Raw genomic sequence first — 27,202 nt, forward strand, 5'->3', positions numbered from 1 at the left:
ATACAATTCTAAAATCTATGAAGATATTGATTTATGATTAAATGAATGTATGAACAAGAATATTACTGTCATTTCAGGGATTCTTTTGGGAATGAGAATTATAAATACCTCATGAAATAATGTTGCCTATTGAAATTCTAAAAATCCATGTAAAAGTATTAAATTAATAAAATATTGTATATTTATATATGCAACTTTACAAAAAATAATTAATGCAAGATTTTGTGTATATTCATTGTTGTTAGATTAATATTAGAAAAAATTATACTTTGCTTTTAATGCTGGCTCAGAATTAGCATATTTTTAAAAGATTATTATATTTTATTATTTTCAAATCTGCTATTTATTTTATGGCATTCTAAGTAGTTTCATGTTCCAATTACGAATTTTTTGCAGTTTGGGTGTGCACAGAATTCTTATTTTATTAGCTCAATTTTTACGAAAATGTTACAATGACTCTTTCTTTAGGTATTCAAGAGTGGTTTATATCTATTCTCTTCTAAAATTTCTTTATGCATTTCCAAATACACAAAAGAAACATGAGACTTTTGAAATTTTTATCATTAAACTATCATTTGCTTTTTTTTACAATACATACAAAGTAGCAGAAAGTTTGATAAAAAGATATATTTGAGGTTACGCAAAATTCTTAAAGGCAAAACTATTATGAGGGTACTTTTGCCTATGAAACTACAAATAGTAGCTGACAAATCAAAAGGGAAATCCAGTCTTCCTTGTGTAATTATTCGTAAGTATACTTGAAGGAAGAAATTACCTTAAAATTTGTTTTGTATATCTTAAGTGGTTTTGCTTGGGATTCTGAAATCAGACACCCTTAGGAACTAAAGGGTGCTTATAATACTCACCCTACCACATAAAAAACTTGTATTCATAGCTAGAGAACACAGAACATAAGGAAATGGACGTGAGATGAGGAAACCAGTCTTACTTTGAACACTTAGCTACTTGTCATTGGTATATTTCACTATGCATGGAGAAACATTTAGGTCAAGCTTTTAAAAACAGTGACACCTTGGCGTCTCATCAGCCCTCATTGTTCGCCATGTTCAGAGAGTCCGGTTTTATCCCATGCTTTTTCGGTCACAGTCCAGCTGGCCTTGGTGAGCTCCCAGTAGATCAGCTCCCAAGGACAATGGCACGGGGTTTTGATCCTACTTAATGTGCTGGCTTTGTGGAAGCCTAGCCAGTTTGGATGTTCACCTTCCTAGATATGGACGGAGGGGGGAGGACCTAGGACTTACCACAGGGCAGGGAACCTGGACTGCTCTGTGGACTGGAGAGGGAGGGGGAGAGGAGTGGGGGGAGGGGTAGAAGGGTGGGAGGAGGGGGAGAAGGGTGGGAGGAGGGGGAGGGAAATGGGAGGCTGGGAGGTGGTGGAAACTTGTTTTTTGTTTATGTTTTTTTCTTCTTTTCTTAATAAAAAAATTATTAAAAAAAAAAACAGTGACACCTCTTTGTTGTGGTGGATTAATTATGAGTTTTGTTGGTGCATATTCTTTGTATGTGTTGCTACTTTTTATAAAGATACTTGTATGCCCGAAAATAACGTTCTTTAAATAATGTCCATATCACATTCTTCCATCTTTCTCCCTGAACTCTGCTTTTAGGATATTGATCCATTAGACAATTTCAAACATATTTTAAGTCATAAACTCATGTATCTGTATAAAATATACAAGCAGTGAGATATTAGCCTTCATCTAGTTTGTATTAGAACTATGATGAATCAAAAGTATTTCAAGGACATGTTTTTCTTCAGCTTACAATTCTGAATAAATTAATAAAACATTACTCTTCGAATTGTATTTCATGATTGTTAGTATTTGGGGGTAAAGTCTCAAGATTACAATTGAATCTGGTTTTAAAAAATATATGTGTATTTCCTTACATAACATACTCTGTGAGGGGTTTTATATTTGAAACATATGCTATAGGATCATGTATTGGAGTATTTGGTCCACAGTTCATGAAACTGGAAGTTTAAAAAGTCACAGGAAGCTGATGAGAGACGTAAGTGTCAGAAACTTCTCAAAATTTTCATTAATAAAAAACTCAGATATTCATCAGTATGGATATAGGATAGGGTCATTTCAGGTTCCGTATCCTCAACTGCCCCAGGAACTAACTGGGGACATTGCCCTGGGCACCTGGGAGGCCCTCTAGGTCCAAGTCTCTTGCCAACCCTAAGATGGCTCCCTTAATTAAGATATGTGCTTCCCTGCTCCCCTATCCAACCTTCCTTTATCCCAATCATCCCGTTTCCCCAAGTTCCCTCCATCCTCCCCTTCTCACTTTTCTCACCCCATCTCCCCTTATTCCCCTCCCACCCCATCCCCAAGATACCAATTTTTTGCTCGGCAATCTTGTCTGATTCCTATAACCAGGAGGCTAGCTATATGTTTTTCTTTGGGTTCACCTTCTTATTTAGCTTCTTTAGGATATCAAATTATAGAACCTTCATCTGGCGACGGATGGAGATAGAGACAGAGACCCACACTAGAGCACCGGACTGAGCTCCCAATGTCCCAATGAGGAGCAGAAGGAGGGAGAAGATGAGCAAAGAAGTCAGGACCACAAGGGGTGCACTCACCCACAGAGATAGTGGGGCTGATCTATTGGGAGCTCACCAAAGCCAGTTGGACTGTGACTGAAAAAGCATGGGATAAAACCGGACTCTCTGAATATGGCGGAAAATGAGGGCTGCTGAGAAGCTAAGGACAATGGCACTGGGTTTTGATCCTACTTCATGTTCTGGCTTTGTGAGAGCCTAGCCAGTTTGGATGTTCACCTTCCTAGACCAGGATGGAGGGGGGAAGACTTTGGACTTTCCACAGGGCAGGGAACCCTGACTGCTCTTCAGACTGGAGAGGGAGGGGGAGAGAAATGGGGGGAGGGGGAGAGGAGTGGGAGGAGGGGGCGGAAATGAGAGGCTGGGAAGAGGCGGAAATTTTTTTTCAATAAAAAAAATTAAAAATTAAAAATTAAAAAAAAAACTCAGAAAGTATAAAGCTTCTGTGGCTCTCCCCAAGTCTTTCTAGACCACTAGCAAGTACTGAGGAAATAGACACCCTTTGGTGGAATTGGTATCAAGTTGGACCTGGAGATCCAAATACACTAGAATTTTGAGTCAACAGCCATACAGAGCAGATGATTTAGGATGCCAAGACACATGATAATCATCAGTGCTGCTTTTAATCACTCCAATAAACACATTGGTTCAACAACTAAGTACAGATGGATTCATTTCTTTGATTTGTTGTTGGTAATAGAAATGACAGTCAAAAACATAGATGGGTTTGGGAAGAGTAGGTGCTTGACTCCTAAGTGGAAAATACAGTACAAGTTTGAGGCTGATTCGCTTGAATTTGTAATATTTCTGGGTGCAATCTAAACACGGATTTTCTTCCCTTCTGTGTTATGAGATGGCATGCTTCCTTGCTAACATACCATTTTCATACTACTTGATATATCAAGCAAAATAAATGCAGTCAATGGTAAATCATCTGAGAGAACACCCCAAAGCACCTTATAGTTAAGCCACTAGGTGTGTTGCAACCATGAAAGATTGTAAACTACATCTTATTAGCTATAATGAGAGTTATTGTCCTACCACAAGGACAAAAACTGAAGGTTTTTCGTGTAAAAATGAGAAAAAAACCAGCATACTTTCAAAAATGGCTAGGTGTCCGCACCAATGTCTAAGGCCAGAAATACCTGTAGTCTCAGAGTGAGTACCACACTGGTCTGGATTAATGAGAGCGGACAAGTCAAGGTCAACATAACAAGTCATAGATGATCAAGGATTTCAAAGAGTGAATACTAACCAAAATAAAATAAACACCCAGTGAACAGCAGCTAATCACCTTTTTGCTTTTGGCACAGAAAAATACACAGAGCATGTGGCCTCTCCACACTGCAAGAGAAATTTTTCAGGTCTTTTTCTAGTTTCTTCCATAACTCCTATAAAAATCCCCTAGACAAATAGCTCAATGGATTTTTCTGTCTCCTGAGGCCCTCTCAGGAGCTTTGCATGCTTTCCAGAGCTCTGCTTGCTACAATTTATCTTCAATATTTTTTTTTCTGTGAGCTTTCTTTCTATAATAAAACCTCCATTTTATCTCACAGTTCTTGTTGTATATGGATTTTATTCTCTGAGCTCATGAGACAAGGACACAGAGCAGAGCAGTCTCCATCCTACTCAAAGATTCTATTCCTTATCTTTTTAGGCAACAAAATAATGTATTGGAATCCCTAAAGGTAATATATTTGTGATGGAACCTGAAAAGGCTATGGTTGGAGATATGGGTTTTTCTCTAGATGATAAGACATGAAGCTCACTCTTAGCTGTTTGCGCAGAAAAAAAAAAAGAACCTTCATAAGGCAAGAATGGTGATGGGAAACAAAACAAAATGAAGCATTCAGTTGCCATCCTCCACATTATCTTCTGACATGTTTAGAAAAACAGAATAAAAGGAAGACAGGCTAGAAGTGTTGGTTTACAATTTCTTACAGCTAGCACCATGTGCAAGAAAGAGAATGAATTATGTCTGTGTAAAACAGGCCTTCCTGGGACCCAAAAATTCCAAACCTATACATCAAATTAGACAATGCAGAGAAGTGGGGGTAGAAGAGATAAAAATGTCCTCCTCATATTTGACCTTTATTACAGAGAAAGGGAATACCTATGATTGTGCATGAGGATAATGGGCCCATGCATGAAACTGAGATAATTATGAGATGCTCTGCAGGTGAATTCTGCAATTGGAAATACTTGTAAACAAGAATTCCAAATGCCTTTCATCTCTGCTTGGCGAAGTTGTAGGGCATAGAGACAGGTAGATTAGTTTGAGAAATGTGGTATCAAAAATTGAAACAAAACCAACCCAAACAAGCAAACAAATAAAACCAAGAAAACTTGAAAATTCTAAGTACTAATCCTTCCCAAAGACAAAGAGTGCATGAAATGAAAGAAAAAGAAGACCATATTCCCTGATGTTCTATAGATGTTTAAATCATAAAGGACACTTGGATATTTTGAGCTAAGTTCTCCACAGATAGAATAAACTTGGCTACAGCAGAGGAAGAACAAACATTATTAGAGAATTGAGCACTTAAGAGGTGGTGTGTTTTTTTTTCACCTCACTGTGTATGGAATTATTGTGTTTACAGGTAAGTAAGAAATAAGTTAATTTAGCAAGTTTCTCGGTACTGTGAAGAGATTGTGGTGACTTTGGTAATCCCATCAGTCATGTGATAGTCAAGTAGGAAGCAGAATGTCTGTTGGGTTTGACTACCTTGGATTAGTATGGACATAGGGCTCCTAAACTGTTAAAGCTTTTAAGGTGGGGAAAAGAAAGAATCAAGCTAAATCTGACTATAATGCCTTTCTGGGTTATAAAAATATAACAAAATTTGTATCTGGTGTTGCCAGAGGGAAAAATTATGAAAAAAAGCCAATGTCTATACTAGAGAGACTTTGTAGGCTTTACAAAATAAATAACAGTTCAACAAGGAGGTGAAAGACAGATTAACTGAGAGGATGAAGATAATTAAAACTAAAATTTTATTAAAAGAATAAAATTAAAATGAAGATTAAAATAAAACAAAGCAATCAAATGAAGGTAAGCTTATTCTAGAAATGGGATTCGGCCCCCAAGTTATGCTATGTGCATTTCCTTCTTCCAAGAATGTATATAGGCAGTAGAGATTGTTTGCCCAATAAAAAGCCCAATCAACCACCAAATGTGGCTAGTTGGAGGGACCATGACAATGGTTCCAACCTGGGTATTTAAGAACCATGGTGCCTGTTCTAGTAGAAAGTGTGATATGCAAATATGAAGTTCTCTTTCTCCGAGATCTGAGTCAGGCTAAATAGCACAATCTGTCTCCATGAGATTATTCACAATGACAAAGCTGAGTAGCCCATAAAGAACTGTAAATTGTGGGTAGCTGGACATGGTAATGTTCTCAGGCTTAGAAATCTACTGTTGATGATAGTACAACTGATACAGGTGAAGAGAACTATTTGTGCTGTATGGACATTTTTAACATTTTTTTTAATCTCTCTCTAAATTTTGTATTTCAAGAACAATCAAAATCCCATCAAAATTCTTCACAGATCTGGAGAAGACAATAATCAACTTTATATGGAAAAATAAAAAACCCAGGATAGCCAAAACAATCCTATACAATAAAGGATTGTCTGGAGGCATTACCATCCCTGACTTCAAACTCTATTACAGAGCTACAGTATTGAAAACAGCATGGTATTGGCATAAAAACAGAGAAGTCGACCAATGGAATCGAATAGAAGACCCTGACTTTAAACCACAAACCTATGAACACATGATTTTCGATAAAGGAGATAAAAGTATACAATGGAAAAAAAGAGAGCATCTTCAACAACTTGTGCTGGCAAAACTGGATGTCAATCTGTAGAAGAATGAAAATAGATCCATATCTATCACCATGCACAAAACTCAAATCCAAATGGATTAAGACCTCAATATCAGTCCGAACACACTGAACTTGATAGAAGAGAAAGTGGGATGTACCCTACAACAGATGGGCACAGGAGACCACTTCCTACGTATAACCCCAGCAGCACAGACATTAAGGGCCTCATTGAATAAATGGGACCTCCTGAGACTGAGAAGCTTCTGTAAAGCAAAGGACACTGTCACTAAGACAAAAAGGCAACCCACTTACTGGGAGAAGATCTTCACCAACCCCGCAACTGACAAAGGTCTGATCTCTAAAATATATAAAGAACTCAAGAAACTAGACCATAATAGGATAATCAACCCAATTATAAAATGGGGCACTGAGCTGAACAGAGAATTCTCAACAGAAGAAGTTCAAATGGCCAAAAGACACTTAAGGTCATGCTCAACATCCTTAGCGATCAGGGAAATGCAAATCAAGACAACTTTAAGATACATTCTTACACCTGTCAGAATGGCTAAAATAAAAAACACCAATGATAGCCTTTGCTGGAGAGGCTGTGGAGGAAGGGGTACCCTCATCCATTGCTGGTGGGAATGCAAACTTGTGCAACCACTCTGGAAAGCAGTGTGGAGGTTTCTCTGGAAATTCGGGATCAACCTACCCCTGGATCCAGCAATACCAATCTTGGGAATATACCCAAGAGAGGCCCTATCATACAACAAAAGTATATGCTCAACTATGTTCATAGCAGCGTTGTTTGTAATAGCCAGAACCTGGAAACAACCTAGATGCCCTTCAATGGAAGAATGGAAGAAGAAAGTATGGAATATATACATATTAGAATATTACTCAGCAGTAAAAAAGAAGGACTTCTTGAATTTTGCATACAAATGGATGGAAATAGAAAACACTATCTTGAGTGAGGTAAGCCAGACCCAAAAAGAGGAACATGGGATGTACTCACTCATATTTGGTTTCTAGCCATAAATAAAGGACATTGAGCTTATAATTCATGTTCCTAGAGAAGCTAAATAAGAAGGTGAATCCAAAGACAAACATATAGGCATCCTCCTGAATATTAACCTTCTTCAGGCGATGAAAGGAAACAGAGACAGAGACCCACATTGGAGCACCGGACAGAAATCTCAAGGTCCAAATCAGGAGCAGAAGGAGAGGGAGCACGAGCAAGGAACTCAGGACCGCGAGGGGTGCACCCACACACTGAGACAATGTGGATGTTCTATTGGGAACTCACCAAGGCCAGCTGGCCTGGGTCTGAAAAAGCATGCAATAAAACCGGACTCGCTGAACATAGCGGACAATGAGGACTACTGAGAACTTAAGAACAATGACAGTGGGTTTTTGATCCTACTGCACGTACTGACTTTGGGAGCCTAGGTAGTTTGGATGCTCACCTTACTAGACCTGGGTAGAGGTGGGCGGTCCTTGGGCTTCCCACAGGTCAGGGAACCATGATTGCTCTTCGAGCTGATGAGGGAGGGGGCTTGATCCGGGGAGGGGGAGGGAAATGGGAGGCCGTGGCGGGGAGGAGGCAGAAATCCTTAATAAATAAATAAATTAAAAAAAAAGAACAATAGGTTCTCACTACAGAGACATCAGTGGGCTTTCTGTATACCCGCTGTAAAATTCTTCACTGCATAATGCTAACACTATGAGTTATACTGATTCTGAAATACATGCATTAAAAATGGTAAACATAGCAAGGAAGAGTTTGAAATAAATTCTAGGAGCCAGGGTGGTATTATCTAATTGTGATTTGTTCTTCAGACAGGCCTCTAAGCCCTTCCCAACTCATACCTTCCAACACATACCCTTGTGCAGAATGGGAACTGCTCCCTTTATTGGCCCACTTATTTGAACACTTTGTCCAAAGTGGATGACATTGTTTGGGTATATTATAGGGGTATACAACTTCCTCCTTGCTGGAGGAAGTACATCAGTTTGGATAGGCTTTGAGAATTTATCATCTCACCCTGATACCTGTTCACTCTATTAACTTCCTGTTAGCAGTTAAAGATATAATCTTTCAGCTTTCTAATCCAGTATCTTGCGTCCCTGCATCTATCATCATCATGAACTGTCTTGTGATCCGGAACCATAAGACTAAGTAATACATTCCTTGTCTTAAATGCCTTGATCATGCTATTTTATTGAAGTTACATGAAAGAAGTACAAGAATTGGTCCAAAAAAATCTGATGTTATAAAGAATAATGAACAAGTTTCACCTAAGGAATGCAGAAGTCTTTGGAACCTTGGTCCAGTAAATTATAGCTCATAATTTGTGGCATTGTTATTACTGATTCCCCATATTTAGCCTATATTACGAAGGGGCAGTGAGTGGGCAAGAAAATAATAAGTGATTTTGGAGAGGAAAAGAAATGTAGAAAGGTTAATTTTGCAGCCCAGGATAGTGTTGGAAAAGAAACAAATGTTGATAATTGGGATAGCACAATTAAGAAGAAGACTCCAGTTTTATACTGGCAAAATATAAATGGTGGCCCAAATAAAAGATTAAGACTTCAGGGTATAAAAGAGAGTCTAAGGGGTTTTAGAAAACCCATTAGTGGCAATATTAAGGGGCTTTGAAGGCATTAAAGGCCTCATAGACTCTTCTTCCCTGGTTCCAGAGAGCTTCCATTGATAGGCAGCCTGGGCCAAGAGGGGTCCTTTAAGGTCCTTTAAGGGTAGAAGATCTTGAGATGCCATATTTGAAGCTGTGAGAAGGAAGCCTAAGTTGCAACAGAAATGCCAAGATTTTGAATCTTTCAGATTCATGAGGTTTCTGCTTAGAGAGCTTATGATATTTAGAGGGAGTGGAGGTAGGCTAAGCTATTGATGGCTGCTGCAGGTGACAGAGCTCTAGGGGCAGTGCTGTTTAAGGTCTTAGCAGCTTAAGCCCAGGGCATCAGACTTGGATCTCCAGGATGTGGTGCCTCCCCTGCCTGCTTTGGTGTTGCTTTGTTCCATCATTTCTTTCCCGTGCCGGTTTCTCCCTTTTGAAAGGATAATGTACATTCTATGCCATCGCATGCAGGAGATATGTAAATAGCTTTTTGATTTATCTGGGAGTTGCAGGTAAGAAATTGCTTCAAGTCTTACAATGGAACAGACTTTTAAAAGGTTGAAACTGTGTGAAAGATTACGTTGACTTTTAGAGTCGGACTAAATGAGTTTTGTGTTATGATGTGGCCAGTGGACCATGAAGGCAGAGAGAGGAAGGTGTGCCTCTGAGTGAGAAATATCCCCCTCCTCCATGGGATCAGGTTTGCTTGATAGCAGGTTGTTGGGACTATTTTGACAGGTTATGCGGAAACACAGCCATGTTGAAGGAAGCATGCCACTGAGTCAGAGTTGGAGAGTTTACAAACTCTCCTCCTCTTGTTTGCAGCTCAAGATGTGATCTCTTAGATTCCTGCTCTGGTCTCCCGAGTCCTCCAAGCCTCCCCACCGCTATAGACTCCTTCTCTACAACTGCAAGGCCAAGTGACCCCCACTTTCATTAAGTTTCTTTGGTCACAGTGTTTTCTCACAGCAACAGAGAAGTAATTAGTGAATCATGACTGTTGTTTGCATGCCAGCAGAGATGATAAGATGCCATTGCTGAAGACATGAAAGCATTCAACTGTGGGACATGGAGAAATCTGGCTGGAACTTAGATGAAAATGTCCACACGACTGTCCTGCTTCCATAATTCTGGAAGGTTCTACTCAGGCTTCTGTGGAAGAGTGTCACCAACATTACAGTTCAGCTATGTTCCCTGTTTACTTCACTGAGAATGTGTAGAGAAGACATTCCAACTAATGTAACAACATGAATATTATTACTCCAACCAAATGATTTTTTTTTTTGTTGAAGGCACAATCTACAGGAAGGTGCTTAAGATTTTTACTGTAATGTATGTAATAGTCGTTTGTCTAGGTAGGTGATAGATGTTAGGCAGGAAGTTACTTATGTTTCCCTAAGTGGTGTAACTCTTAAAACTCCCTCTAAAAATTGTTTTTGGGTGGACAACACCTCTGGCCATTGTCATGAGGGGAAGTATCACTACCTCCCATGATTTAGAATTTACTGTAGAGATTCACAGTCCATCAAGATTCAGAGAATAAGTGACAAGTGCTGTGTCAGAGAAACTCAATGTTCATACATAGTGTGAAAGCATAGATTTTCTTTCAGCCCTGGAAGCAATAACCTTTTCATTCTCATTGTTTAAGTCATAAATGACTATTATAATATGAGAACAACTTTTGAGAATTTCTATTTTATATCTTAAATCTTTCTGTGCTATTACATAAATTGGAAAATACTGATGCACACAATTTTTGAATTTCACAGATATTCAATAACTAATGAACCTCAATTAAATGCTTTATTTTATATATATTTATACTTTGTATTGAAACTTCTAATTCCAAATGTCTTTAACCTATATACATAAAATTATTTTTTTTTTCGAGACAGGGTTTTTCTGTAGCTTTGGAGCCTGTCCTGGCACTAGCTCTTGTAGACCAGGCTGGCCTTGAACTCACAGAGATCCACCTGCCTCTGCCTCCCGAGTGCTGGGATTAAAGGCGTGTGCCACCACCGCCCGGCCCATAAAATTAATTTTAATATCTATGTTTTCTTATGCTTTTGTCTTGAAAGAAGATTGACTTTCTGTATAAAATATTCTGATTACAAACTCCTCTTCCTCTATTCACCACAATAAATATTTTATTTTTTAATTTTATTGGGAGTCATATATCTGGGAATTTGTTTTATACCACTAATTAATTTTAGACATTTTTTCATTTTTGTGTCATTTCTGTGGTCCTAATAAAATATTACTTTAAAATAAAATTAAACTATCCTGTCAAAATTACAGATCAAATTATTTCCAAAATTTCACTCTTAAATATATCAAACATACTAAAATAGAATATAAAATATAAACTATAGATCTATAATTTTATGACTCAACTTTGACATAACTGAAATTTTCAGAATTTTAGTTAAAATTTGAATGAAAAACAGTACCTATTACAAAATCATTTCCCAAAATAATAAAATTAAAGGTCTCCTATGGTACAGATACTCTTTCCATTTGATATCCAGAAGTTATACAGTTTCCCCCAATTAAAATGTTTATGAACATTTTTGTTAATGAACAAAAATTATATTTCTACTAATTACATTGAAATATTTGAGTTTTATTTCCACTGTGATTCCAGAAATCATGGCTTGGAAATAGGTTATTATATTGAAGTTGCCAGCTTTGTTCATAAATAAAATTTACTAACAGAGACAAATGAATAATAACTAATGATTGTATACTTTTTATGTCCTGCCAGTCATAATGTCTGTAAGGAGGAGGGTATGGACTTATGGAAAGCTTACATGTCAGGCAGGATGTAGGGAATTTGGAGGTGATAGGATAAAAGGGTAGATTATTGAATCTACTCAGAAGAGGGGAACTGTTGAGATATAATGCTTTTGTACACTGTAAAGATTTTTCACTCACATTGGTTTAATAAAATGTTAATTAGGGTGCTGGTAATCTTATGGGAACCCAAGAAAAACTGATGATTATGATCAAGTAATGACTGGAGTAATCTATGAGTATGGAACATCTCTTCCAGCAGACTTGAAGCTGTTTTGAATGCAGAACTCAGAAGAAATTGAAACAGAGGTGATTGGAAATGGTGGATCATGTGGGCCATCCTTTCCAATTGGCAATTTTTAAGTGGGTCTTCCTCCATCAGACCATATTTTTTTTTAACCAAGGATGAACCCCCAGATGCTCAAGTTCTTGTTTTGAAAAAAGAAAAAAAGAAAAAATAATGGGGAGAGGTAAGCGTCTGTGTTCCCAGTTGGATGCTTAAGTCCTGTAGGCCCTAGCCTTCAGAGAAACATCCTGTTTCCCACCCCCATCCACCAAGCCCCAGAGACCCCAAACAGCCTCCACATACCTGCTAACATCCCCCACCACATCTGTGACCACTTGAGCCTTGGCCCCACCTGCCCCTAGAGAGCCTTAGCCTAGAATGCTCCTGGAGATGAGCTCCAGATCCCTATAAGCATCTATGAGAGTCAGACCAGCCTGCACCCAGGGGAATAGCAACCACCTAAGCCACAGACCCCACCTTCACTGATTGGAGGAATTAGGACACCCTGAAGCACAAGCCCCCCCCCCCCGAACCCACTGAAGGAAGAAATGGGCAGATGGCAATGTAGGAATGCATCCAGTGACATAAAGACCAATATGGCACCACCTGAAACCTAGTGGTCCTACAACAAGAAGACTTGATCATCCTAACACAAAAGAAACAAATAATAATAATAATAATAATAATAATAAGAAGAAGAAGAAGAAGAAGAAGAACAAGAACAAGAACAAGAACAAGAACAAGAAGAACAAGAAGAAGAAGAAGAAAATCCAGCTCTAAGGCAAAAAAAAAAGTCAACAAAATCATAGAAGAAAACTTTCCCAAAATTAAGAAATCTATACCAATGAAGGCACAAGAAGCTTACAGAACACCAAATAGAGGGGATGAGGAAAGAAAATCCCCTTGCCATATAGTAATCAGAACACTAAGCATACAGAATAAGGAAAGAATATTAAGAGCAGAAAAGGCAAATTCATCAGAACATGACACAAATTCAGCACTATAAAAAATACTGGAAGGAAAACTCCAGCCCAAGGAAGTTAGCTGCACCCATGAAAACACCGGCAACAAGTAATCTCACACCTCACACTAGAAGATCCACAAAGAAGGAAAACACACAAACCCTACCAACAAAATATAACAAGAATAAGCAATCAGTGACCATTAATATCTCTTAAAGACAGTGGACTCAATTATCCTAAAAACGACACAGGTTATCAGAATGGACACAAAAACAGGATTCATCCTTTTGCTTCTTACAAGAAATACATGTTAACTTCAAAGACAGACATCACTTCAGAGTAACAGTTTGGGAAAGATTTTTTAATAAAATAAACCTAAGATATAAGCAGGTTATAAGATATAAGCTATCCTAAAATCTATCAAAACAGACTTTAAATAAAAATCAATAAAAAGAAATGGAGAAGGACATTTTATACTAATCACAAGAAAAAAAAAACTATCAAGGCAAAATCTCAATTCTGAACATATATGCCCAAATACAAGAGCACCCACATGTATAAAAGAAACATTACTAAAGCATAAATCACACACCAAACCCCACACACTAATAGTAGAAGACTTCCACACCCCACTCTCACCATTGGACAGGTCTGCCAGACAGAATCTAAACAGAGAAATAAGAGAACTAACAGAAACCATGACTCAAGTGAACTTAATAGACATAAACAGAACATTCTACCCAAACACAAAAGATTATAATTTCTTCTAAGCACTGCCTGGAACTTTCTCTAAAAATGATCACATACTTAGTCACACACACACAAAAACCTCAACAGGTACAAAAAAAAAATGGAAAAACCCCAAATATCTCATCAGATAGCCAGTGGAAAAAGAAAGCATCTTCAACACATAGTGCTGGGATAACTGCATGTCAACATGTAGAATGATGAAAATAGATTCATATCTATCGTCATGCATAAAACTTAAGTTTAAATACCCCTCTTGGGCATATACTCAAAGGATGCACATGGACATTACAAGGACATTTGCTCAACTGTGTTCATAGCAAATGGAATCCTCAAGCAGGAGGGACATAGAGGAAGAGAAAGGTAAGAAATATTTTCACAGAGGGAGCCATTAAGTGGCTCGCGAGAAACCTGGCACTAGGAAATTTCCCAGACATCCACAAGAATGACCCCAGCTAAGACTCTAAGCAACAGGGGAGAGGATGCTTAAACTGGCCTTCACCTATAATAAAATTGATGACTACCTTAATTGTCATCATAGATCTTCATCCGGCAATTGATGTAACCAGATACAGAATCCAGAGTGAAGCACTGGGCTGAGCTTCTGGAGACCAGTTGAAGTGACAGAGGTGCAATAATATAAACAAAGGAACTATTGTGGAAGTCCAAAATTGTGAGACCATTCTATCTTGACTAAAAGTTAGGGAGTTGAAACTTGCTTCTGTTCCTTCAAGGTCATTTTCTGTTTCTACCTTAACGAAAGGTACCACCTTTGTTCTGATCTCGCAAGGTTATTGTCAGCAGGTGTGGCTAATATTCAGACCTTCTACTTCAGGTATTGAGAAGGCAATCTTTTTCTACCTCAAACAAAATTCTAAGGATCCAACTAAGTTCCTACTCCTTTAGGGAGCTATCAATAAATTCCACCCAGCACCAAGAGAGTAATTTGCCAAAGAATCTTTTGGTCTAAGGTGTGAGTGCTACTTGCTTTGTCTGACAACGGAATAATTAACTAAGAATGTTGCCTATTTTCCTTCACCTGGTCTGTTCGTTCCTTTATCATGTTAATGAAATTTTTTATGTTACTGCTACATTTTTGGGCCAGGGCATTGAAACATATGGAATTTAAAAGCAGGCAATTTTTAGAATTCACTGGAACTCCCTCCAAATACTATTCTATGCTTCTGCTGTTATTTTTACTCACATCTTTGTTTTCTTTACTTATCTTTCTAACCCTATGTCCCTACCCTGGTTAGTGGTATCTTTGTAAACATTGTTTTCCAATGGACCATGATGGTGATACCCACAGAAACAATTGACCTGAGCTCATGAGAACTCACTGATTCTGGATTGATAGCAGGGGAGCCTGCATAGTGCTGGCTTTTTTAGCCTCCTTATTACCCAGGAAAAGGTGAGTATACTCTCTGCCCATTCGCACAGCCCCACTATGCAGGGCAATCAGATCCACAGTCCCACGACGTGGGACAATCAGGTGTGATAGGGAGCTGGGTCAAAAGAGGAAATCAGTTTATTACTGTGAGTTTTATCCTATATAACTTGAGTGACATGGTACAATGTGGGCTTACCTCCATTCAATGAGAGGCAGCCAAACCCTCCCTCTAGTTTGAGGGGCATTTACCTATTTTTTGCTGTCTCATCCTTACTCAAATTCAAGTTAGGGTTTTCTCTGTCCTACAGGCCTTGAAGTCTGGGCCCTGAACTTCAGCTAGGATTTTTTTTTTTTTTTTTTTTTTTTTTTTTTTTTTTTTTGTCTTTTAGGCCTTGAGGTACAGGTCCTGAGATAATTTTGGCACAGCAACATAATACCAAACTAGTCCCACTGAATGTGGGGAATATTTGTGAGACTTTTGCAGTCTGTGGGTTCAGTGGCAGTAAGACAAGGATTTATCCCTATTGCTTGAACTGGCTTCTTAGAACACATTATCTTTGGAGGGATACTTTGCTCATCCTAGATGCAGAGGGGAGGGACTTGGTCCTGCCTCAAAGTGATGTGTCAGACTTTGTTGACAACTCATGGGAAGCCTTACCCTTTCTGAGGAGTGAATGGGAGGGTGTAGGGGGATGGGTGGAGGAGTAGGTAGGAGGGAGTGAAAATGAGGATTGTTATATAAAATGAGAAAAGACCTTGAGAGCTGGTTTGAGATTCTGGCAGGGGAGCACAGCTACTTATATACACTTAACCAAAGAGTTGTCCTCCTCTATTCGGGGAAAATCGTCCTCTTTGACGAAGCATGCAGCTTTGGAAGGGATGTACATGTAGTGATGAAGGAGGAAGGGGACAACCATGTAGTGAGAAAGATCAGCTAAATCAACCCTGGTGATCAATGGGGTGACAGATGTCACAGCCAGATCACTCTCATATTCAAAGATTGTGTTTTAAAAATTCTTACACTAAAAAAAGGAAAAAGAGAAAAGGGGAGATATAGATATGATAAGATAAAAGGGTAGATTATTGAGTCTTCTCTGAAACAAAAAAAAAAAGGGGGGAACTACTCTGAGATAATGCTTTTGTACATTACCTGACTACTCTAGCTAAGACTTGAGAACTGCCCTACACTTCCCCATTACACATAGACTGGACAAAAATGATATAGCTATCTCTCCCAGGACTAGACAATTAGCCTAAACTTTTCTTTCCAGGATCCCCTAAAGAAACCATAGCCCCCAGAAAGCAGGAACTAGCCTAAAAAATTATACTCACATTTTCCCAAATGAACTATGGATGTTTGTCTTTGTTTAGTGTGTTAGTTATAAGTTGTTATAGACAATGGTCACAAAGAGAAGCTAAACAAAGTAGATTTGATTCAGGTTCTTGTTCTGAAAAGAAAAAAGGCAGGAATTGCTAACATTATATATAAAAATTTGTCACTCTCATTGGTTTAATAAAAATGCTGATTGGCCAGTGGCCAGGCAGTAAGTATAGGTGGAACATTGAGACTAAAAGAATTTTGGGAAGAGGAAAGTCACTAGCCAGACACAGAGAAAGCAAGATGAGAATGCTTCACTGAGAAAAGGTACCAAGCCTTGTGGCCAAAAAATAGACAAGCATTATGGGTTAATTAATGTAAGAGCTTGTTAATAATAAACCTGAGCTAATAGGCCAAAGAGTTTGTGATTAATATAAGCCTCTGTTTGTTTCTTTGTGATTGAATGACTGTGGGACAAGGTGGGACAGACACTTCCATCTATAAGGAGAGGAGGTATTTGTTGTATATAATTAAAATATATTGTCTACATGTACAGAATTCTAAAAAAAATACTAATTCTTATTTAAAATGCACACTCATACACACACAAGCACAGAAGACATTTCTATATCAACTACCAGAATTTAAACACAAAAAATAAGGTAAGAATTCATAACCTCCTGTCTGTGTAGCAGCATATTTAAGACTAAAGCTCAGTTGAGATATTAGTAAAGTAATAATGATAATAAGGTGATTGAAAATAAATGCCTAAACACCAATGATGAATTATCATCATTGCAAATAGAATATAAGGCAAAGCTCAATCAGAAATACAAAAGGTCAATTATTGACTATATTGATTAATATGATTACACATAGGATATTTTCACCATAAAATTTGGCATATTTTACAATTCTGATAATAATACACTATTAATAATAACTCTATTATGCCAACCCTATTACTACTAATCTCATTAGTTGTATTACTATCAAAATTATAAAATGTGTATCATTACTAAGGCTGTAGGAAATAAAGATTTTGTGATGTTATAGACTAAAAAATGCAGTTTAGTTTTAGTTGTTACTTTGTTTGAAACAGACACAATTTAAAAACATGAATTTTATCCTACTATAAGAAAATGGAAGTGATATTCTAAAATTTCCAGTTTTTAATTGATATTTATATTTTAATAATTTGCAAATCTGTTACTCATACAAGTCAGTATAAATGACAAAAAATAACAACTATCTAAACAATACTTTAATGACACCTATCTAAACAATTTAAAGTAATTTATTAGTATATAAATGTATATAAATAGAAACATAGGAGTATATATAAATTAAATATATGTATAAATTATATAGAATTATATAAATTAACTATATGTCCTGAGTTCCTTGCACATCTCTCTCTCCTTCTGCTCCTGATTTGGACCTAGAGATTTCTGTCCAGTGCTCCAATGTGGGTCTCTATCTCTGTCTCCTTTCATTGCCTGATGAAGGTTAATATTCAGGAGGATGCCAATATATTTTTCTTTGGGTTAACTTTCTTATTTAGCTTCTTTAGGATCATGAATTATAGGCTCAATGTCCTTTATTTATGGCTAGAAACCAAATATGAGTGAGTACATCCCATGTTCCTCTTTTTGGGTCTGGCTTACCTCACTCAAGATAGTGTTTTTTACTTCCATGGTGCACCCAAACACTGAGACAATGGGGATGTTCTATTGGGAACTCACCAAGGCCAGCTGGCCTGGGTCTGAAAAAGCATGGGATAAAACCGGACTCACTGAACATAGCAGACAATGAGGACTACTGAGAACTCAAGAACAATGGCAATGGGTTTTTGTTCCCAATGCACGTACTGGCTTTCTGGGAACCGAGGCAGTTTGGATGCTCACCTTACTAGACCTGGAAGGAGGTGGGAGGTCCTTGGACTTCCCACAGGGCAGGGAACCCTGGTTGCTCTTTGGGCTGAAGAGGGAGGGGAACTTGATTGGGGGAAGGGGAGGGAAATGGGAGGCGGTGGCAGGGAGGAGGCAGAAATCTTATAAGCATAGCTTAATGTATAATTATAGATTTAATTAAATGCAGAAACAGCCAGCATTATTTAGAATGGACTTGAAAAGTTTTCGAGATCTGGCTGCAGTGATTATTAGAGACAGATGGGGACTGCAAGCAGAAGCTGCAACATCTGTACCTACCCTACATAGATTCATTGTGATTTCATGCAGTCACTTTAACACATGCCCTTTCAGCACTATTCTTCATTCCCTGCATTATCTCTCCCTCCTTCCCTTCTGTCCTTCCATTGATCTGTTCTCCTTTTAAAAAGTCCCCTTTCTCATAGAAGTAAAGCGATTAATCTTTTTGCTATGCAAGTTGTAGGTTTTAATCATCTGCAAACCATGAGTGACTTCTGCTTTATTTGCCACCTTTCTGACATGGAGATTTATTGTATGTCAAGCACACAATATTTTGAAATGGAACAAATTAGATGCCAATGGTGAAGTGTGTCTTGGTGCTCTGAAATAAATAGTAGGCCAGGAAAATAATGATTCTTAATGACAAATCTAAACTGAACCAGTAGAAAAAGAAAATAATTTGAGACTGCCATTGAAAAAGCTTTTATTGTTCCCTTCATATATCTTACAATCACAGAACTTGTAGAAATTATTTTTAAAGAAAAACCTTTTATATGATTCCAATACCATTACTTTCAGTGAATTATTAAGTTGCTGCATTGATGAAAGACCTGATGAGAACAACTCATAAAAAGAAGAACTACTTATTGGATCACATTTCGAAGGAGTAGCCCAACAAGACCAGAGACTTGTGGTCCCTGGAGCTGAGGCACTGCATTTACAGTCAGCAAGAAAGGGAACTGAATGCTAGAGATCACTTTATCACATTCTCCTATTTTATTAGGTCTAGGATCTCAAATCTGGGAATAAAATCTCTTTCAGGTAAGATGAGTCTTCTGTCTAGTTAAGATGAGACCTGTCTAGGAAATTCCTCACAAATATGTCCAAGGATGAATATAATCTAAATAAGTCATCACAGAGGTGGCTAGAGCTTTAGTACATTTTAGCTCTTCCTGGATCTAGTCACCCTGACAGCCAATATTAGCCATTACATTCTAGCTATAATATTATGATTTACTAGAAGTTTAGAAAAATTACCACATTTTTATTTTCAAATCTCATGTTGAATGACAAAAAAGAAAAAAAAATGCTATTCTTTCCTGTAATAATGGAAAACTAAGCATATAGTCTACACTACTAAATGCAGTTGTCTCTCCAAATCAGTATATTCCATTTGCATTGTTAAATAAGGAACTTTCAACAAGATGTCATTATATTAGTCACATTCAAGAATTACAACTTATTTTTATTTTAAAAACTATCCTAAATACTCATTCTTTCTCATATGTGTATGTAAAAACAGTAACCTTTACTATTTTCTGAATGGCAGAGAACAAAATAAATTATGTCCTTTCAAGTGTTGCATTTTACTATTTGACTATTTTTCACAAAAGTAATTATCCCATAAACAAAGCAGATATGTGTACTAGAATTCATGACTCTATTTTGGATTTTTTTTTATGTATTGGTTCTAAAATCTTCAATACAATACAGTTTGATCATATCCTTTTCTTTTCTGAAACCCCTTCCTGTTCCTCCATAACGATGTGATCAAGAAGCTGAACAGATCATAAGATTCAGAGATCATGACAGCATGGAAAAACTCGCTTCTGCCTGTGTTGAAGGCAGGCATGGAGGAAAGGAAGCAGACACAGAGGCCCATTCCTAACTGAGAAGTTAGTAGTGAGCAGAGAGCAAAAAAACTTGGGAGCTCTCAGTCATAAATGTGGCCTTTTAAACTATTTCCTTTACATGCCTCATTTTATATTTAAGAAAAGAGACATTCCCACATCAACACTAATAAAATTTCTGATCCTGATCTTCTTGAAACACGGAATTCAGACTTCTGTCTAGACTAATCAGGACTCGGAGGTGATTATACATGGGTGTATTATTTGTCTTTTTTCACCATATACCATCATTTTAATGCTATTATATGGAAGGAGAATGGGACATATGGAGAAGGGGACTCAGTACAACATTAAAACTATAAAAAATCAAGTTTTTCATTTTATATATTTTCTTTGATTTCTTCTCTTGCACTAATTCATATGTCAGTAGTAATATAGCCAGTAAATACCAGTTATCTAATGCATTATTGATAAATAATTTTAATGTTATATGGTTATAAGATATGGTCATAGAAGAGCTGCATGTCTTTCCCTGGTGCACAGATAAAGAACTTAGAATGAAAAGTAATTCCAATTTGAATATTTGGCAGTTGATATGGATTATTTTACTTGTCATTATAATTGGACTAATTAGAAACTCAGAAAATTAGGCAGTAGTTTTCCAGGTACCTTGGTGACAGTATTTGCAGAAATGACTGGGATATGACTCACTGACTAAAAGGGTAGAGGAGATTTCTAAGAATGACTCTGACAGAAATTCAAGGCCTCGGGATAATGGGACCAAAAGCTGGAAAAGGAAACATCCTGCATATTTTCATACCTATCTCCTGGTTTTGTTGAGACCTTTACATGTTAAAGCCAACTGTAGTTTCTGAGCACTTGGATGTTAACTTTACCAGCAATGCCTCCAGTGGCAGGAGACGTGTGACTTCTTGAGGGAAAAATGCCTGAGATTGCCACTAATGATTTTACTTGTGGCAGGAGCCTGAAGACCCTGACTCACTAGGCAAGGACCTGTGGGCAGATTCCTGCATAATACCTGGCATGACTCCAGGCACGTGTGTGTGCCATGTGCTCTCCAGGCTTTTTACTATGTTAACCATACTACTGGCCTGAATGAGTCACAGTAGGTTATGAAGGTGAATTTTACATATTTGCATAACTGTTCTGAAAAGAGTGATTTAACCACAAGACTTTAAAAGAAGTGTTATTAAATAGATGCTATCAGGAGTTAATGGAAAAGTTATAAAAAAAAAATTTAGAAACGCCCTGTTTGCTCATTCCTAATAGTTGTGACAATACTTTAAACAGTTAAGAGAGATAAACATAATGACAAGTGATAAGCAGTTCTATATATTAATAGTAGGTTTCCAAGTTGTGTTTGCCTATAGAATAAATGGAAAATCTTGATATGCCCTCAGAGTATATAGAATAGTACAGAAGGTAGAATGATCCAGTTTTTGGCTGGAGAGTTGATTCTGAGAATCCAGACCCTACCAAGTATAAATATTAACCACAAGAGAACAAACTCTCCTGACCTACCGGATGCTGTAACTGCATATGATGCCAACTGGGCTCAATGTTCTACATGCAGGTGTCCTAATTAGAAAAGATTTTTGTAGCTTGCAAAATTGCTTATACTTCTGATGATATAGATAGGAATAAAAAAGGTAATGGCTACCAGTGGAAGAGTTGGGAGAGAGAACAAAAAAGAGAGAAATAACAAATTGATAATCATTGTAACCATTTTTAGAAAGAAGTACAAGCTGATTGTAAAACTGTTCATGTAAACCATTGAAACTCTATTAAAAAAAAAAAAGATGGCCGAAACTTTCCAGGACCCCATTCTTGAACAACAGCAGATGGTTACATGATACCATCTTCAGACATCTGAAGCAAGACTTCACACCCCTGTAGGCTTCAAGCTCATTATCTTTGGACTCAGCTTGAATCGTTGTTTTGAGCCTCTAGCTTTTGCAATGATCTGTAATTATATATTTCTTAGCTCTCTGACCTTCAGGTGCCTATTGGGTACTACTCCACCTTTGATGATATATGTTAGCCTAGTGAATTCCACTTTTTATAATGGCATGCATTGTACTGGTTCTGTTGGATGGAGAACCCTAAATAGCACAGTAGCTCTCAGTTACAGTGTTCATTCTTTGGCTTTATTTGGTCATCTATTCAGTAAACAGAGACTATAATTAATATTTGGTATAAAATAAATTCAAAGGTTATTAAAATATACAATTGTGTATACATTGTTACATTTTTCATGGTTATGAACTAATCTTATAATAAATTATTTATTCTCTTTTCTTTCATCTCCTGTGTACTTCTTCCTTTCACTTTAATGCCATCCTTGAAATTGTAGCATGAATAATAAAAAAACCAGGGACAGATACTGGGGTTCAACCTAAAAACAAGAGAGTAAAGTCGTCAAGCCACTAGAGAAGGCTCCCTCTACCAAGCCTGGGTAACTGCAGACTAAGGAGACTACACAGAGAGAGCCTCATTCTCCTCCACTTTAATATTACCCCTTGTACTGGGATTAAAGGTATCTGCCTTTCTAATACTGGGATTAAAGATGCGAGACAACACCCCCTGAAAATTTTTCTGTGTTGATCTTATGTATCCCACGATGACCTTGAACTCAAAGAGATCCATCTGTCTCTGTCACTAAAATCCTGGGATTATATGTGTGTGCCACGACTGCCTAACCTCTACTGACTTATTTTTGCCCTTCTGATCTCTATGGAAGCTTTAGTTATTAAAATATAAATAATATAACATTTTATTTCCCCATTTTGTTTAAAATAAAAAGAATGCTCTAACTAATATAAAAAGCTATATACAGTAAATACATTAATTATAGCAATATATACAAGCAATAATACTAGTCAACAATATCTAGTCGATTTGCATTTGAAAAATTCAGAGAAAATTGCATTTGGAGACTGCTTTTTCATTTTCTGACCACCCAGACCTAAATAATTATACAAAAACTATATTAATTATAACACTGTTTTGCCAATGGTCCAGGCATATTTCTAGCAAGCTCTTGTATGTTAAATGAACTAATTTCTATTAATTTGTGTACCACCATAAGTCTGTGGCTTACTGGTAAGTTTCTGGTCATCTTTGTTCTTCATCAGCTACATGGCATCTGCCTAACTCTGCCTTCTTTCTCAATATATAAACATTTGTTTGGATTTTCAACCTGGCTTTACTCTGCTAAGCAATTGGACAAAGCAGCTTTATATATCAGCAAATAAAAGCAATACATTAAAAAGGAAGACCATTTTAGATCAGAAAATACTCCATATGTATCCTATCTTGGTGAGTCCAAAGACTTGTACCTAATTTACTTTCTGTCATAACTTGCTGTTGTATCTGCTAAACAAGAAAAAGTACACCTATCTAGTCTTCAACTCTCTCTGAGACTCAAGAAAGAAATAACATTATAAGCAGAAAGGGTGAGCAAGCAACTTACAAAGAAATGTGAGCAATAACAGAGACATCTGGCTGCCTGACCAACTACCCAAAGTTCCTCTGCAGTGTTGTAGCATCTATCTATGACCTAGAGGCCTAGTATATTTGACAGACTTTTCTGTGCAGCAGGATATTCTGAAGGGCTGTCCCTCTATGTCTCGACAATGTTTGGCAGTCATTCTTTGGTATCCTGCTTTTCAAATTAGGACAGCATACTGTCAGTAATCAGGGAAAGGGGATTTTATTGCCTAGTGGCTCACTTTTGACACAAAGAAAGGAAAGTCTGAGTGGAGTTTCTTTGATGCCCATTATGTTCTCTGAAGTAGATAAGTGCTGCCAGAAGCAGACATGACACATTTTCATAAAAAAGAAGAACTTTGGTTATTGAAATATCTTAAATGCCATATTCTTTAGATCTTTGAAGTGTTTGAAAATGACTTGTCAATCTAAAATTATATCTTTGCTTGGCCTTGAAGACATACCTAATGTGACTACAAGTCAAATAATACTGCATTTTTTTCATAAACAGTTGGTAATAATAATAATATCCATTGATGAGAACTTTTCATTACATTGTTACATTGTTAAATAAGTTATATAAGTACAATATATTGAGCAAGAGGAGAAATGTATGTAGAGTATATCCTAACAAAATTAATCACAATAAATAAAATTTTCATACAATACAAAAAATTCCAATTCAATATAAAACATTTAAAAGTAGTAGCTGGTTTCTAAAAGTAGATTCAATATACTACCTTTTATTTTATCACATCTATATCTTCACTTTTTCCTTTCAGCATAGATTCAATAATCTACCCTTTGATCCTATCATATCTATATTCCCCATTTTTCTTTTTCAAATAGGAAATTTGAATGTAATTTTCTTTGTTTAGCTTTTTCTCTGTCCATTACCAATCATATCTTGTAACTAACCCAATAAACAATTACCAATATCCATAATCCATTGAATGATCAAACACTATCCACTTTACCTCTTTTGAATGTGCATGTCATTTTCTTAAATTGACTTCCTGCTCTCTGGAGGAAATGGAATTTTTAGAGAATTCTTAAAAGAAAAATTGGCTTAATTGCCAAGTCCTGTGTGTGGTAGCTGTATCTTTTTTTTTTTTTTTTTTTTTTTTTTTTTTTTTTTGGTTCAGTCTATGTGTAATGGAAAAGTGGAAGGCTTGTCTCAAGTCCTGGCTAGAATAATCTGTTAGGCTGAATAATCTCAGCTAGCTACCTGCACAGCCTGGAAATATCTCTCTGCATGGCGGCAGAAATCCTCCATGCTTTCCAGCCTGCCTAAGCCTGGTCCCACAGTCTGCCCAGGCAGGAGCAAAGGCATGGTCTCAGAGTACTTTCTTCCTGATCCCGAGCAGGAACACAAGCATCCGGTACTGTAAAGGCCATTAAAATGTTCTCACTGGCCGCACTGCCTGGAAAGCTGCATTTTAAGACCATGATGCTTTTTTCCTGCTCTGGCTACTGAGTCAGGGAAATTTCTCTGCAGCACTCCACAGGCACACAGCAAAAGGCTGTGTGTAAACTCTGTTTTGTGTGTGTGTGTGTGTGTGTGTGTGTCTACAATTCCTTTTCAAGCCCTCTCAGGTTTTACATTGAGTTCATTATCATGTCATTCTGTAGTAGTGAAAAGGGGGCTATATTCCCAGCCTGGCTAGCTTATGCCCAAAATAATCACATGGAGATCTGTATTAATTAAATTGCTGCCTGGCCCATTAGCCCTACCCTCTTATTGGCTAACTCTCACATCTTGATTAACCTATTTCTATTAATGTGTGTATCACCAGATGACTGTGGCTTACCAGGAGAGATTCAGCATGTCTGACCTGGCGGCTGGCTCCATGGCTGCTCTCTCCAACTCTGCCTTCTTTTTCCCAGATTCTGTTCTCTTTTTCCCGCCTATCTAAATTTTGCCCTATCAAAAAGCCTAGGCAGTTTCTTTATTTGACCAATGAAGGCAACACGTAGAAAGAAGACCCTCTTACACCACATCACAAATGGTGAATTTATGCCATATTAGAATATTGCTTCCTGGAATCTCCTTAGATATAAGAATAGAACAATGATAGGGGATTCCTCTGTACATGCTGTGAATATGTTTTATTACCATTGGTTAATAAAGAAACTGTTTTGCATATTGCAGGGCAGAATAGAGCTAGGTAAAAAAAATAAAGAGAATGCAGGAAAAAGGGAGATGGAGTCAGGGAAACACCATGTAACTGTCAAAGAATACAGATATCAGAACCTTACTCACAGGCCACAGCCTTGTGGTAATACACAGGTTAATAGAAATGGGTTTATTTATGATGTAAATGTTAGCTAGGAATATGGCTATACTTTTAGTCAAACCATGTTGTAATTAATATTGTTTTAAAGTGATTATTCAGGTCTGTGTGGCCCAAAAACCAAACTACGGTCTCTATTTGTATCATAATAGTCAAGTTAGATGTAACATAATGTCTGCCACTTGGCAATCCCTGTAAGGTTACTGTATATACTATTTCTGGGAGAATTTTCCATCCCTTTCTGTTTGTTTAGCTTATCTTTGATAGTAAGATTTGACCTTTCTATAACTGTCTGACCTGTAGGATTATTTGGTATGCCTCTAATGTGCTTTATATTATAACAAGCAAAAGATATCATTTCATTTTCTTGGATACATATTCTGGACCATTGTCTGTCTTTATTTGTGCAGGTTTACTCATGATGGCCATAAATTCTAATAAATGTATGATTACTGAATCAGCCTTTTCTAAGCTCAAGGCAGTTGCCCATTGAAAACCTGAATATGTGTCAATGGTGTGGTGTACATATTTTAAATTTCCAAATTCTGTAAAGAAGAACATATTCATCTTTCAGATCTCATTCCTTTGAGTACCCTTTGGGTTACTACCTTCAGATAAAAGTGTTTGATTATAGAAAGCACAGGTAGAATACCACTTTATAATCTCCTTAGCTAGTTACCATGTAATAGAAAACTCTTTATTTAAACCTTTGCTATTTACATCATGTTTTTTTATGAAGTTCTGAGGCCTTCTGCACACTTCTAATCAATAATTGATCAATTTCTGATTACCTTGTGCCCGAGGACCTAGCAAACCCATATGGGATAAGATGTGTGTTATGTATATGGGACAAAGTCTATTCCTGATTATATCTTGAACTTGTATGAATAAAAAAGTCAATTCTGTACCATCTAGTATAAATTCAACAGTTTCAATATAGAAGACAACGTTTTCTGCATATTGTGAATGAATAACTATATGGAGAGGTTCTTTAAAATCCCATAGTAACATGAGAATAGCATATAATGTTGCCTTTTGGACAGAGTTATAAGGACCCTGCTCCACCTC

The sequence above is a fragment of the Microtus oregoni genome, unplaced genomic scaffold, assembly GCF_018167655.1.
Source record: "Microtus oregoni isolate MIOR12 unplaced genomic scaffold, Mior012 000024F_ref0000369, whole genome shotgun sequence".
Classification (NCBI taxonomy): Eukaryota; Metazoa; Chordata; class Mammalia; order Rodentia; family Cricetidae; genus Microtus; species Microtus oregoni.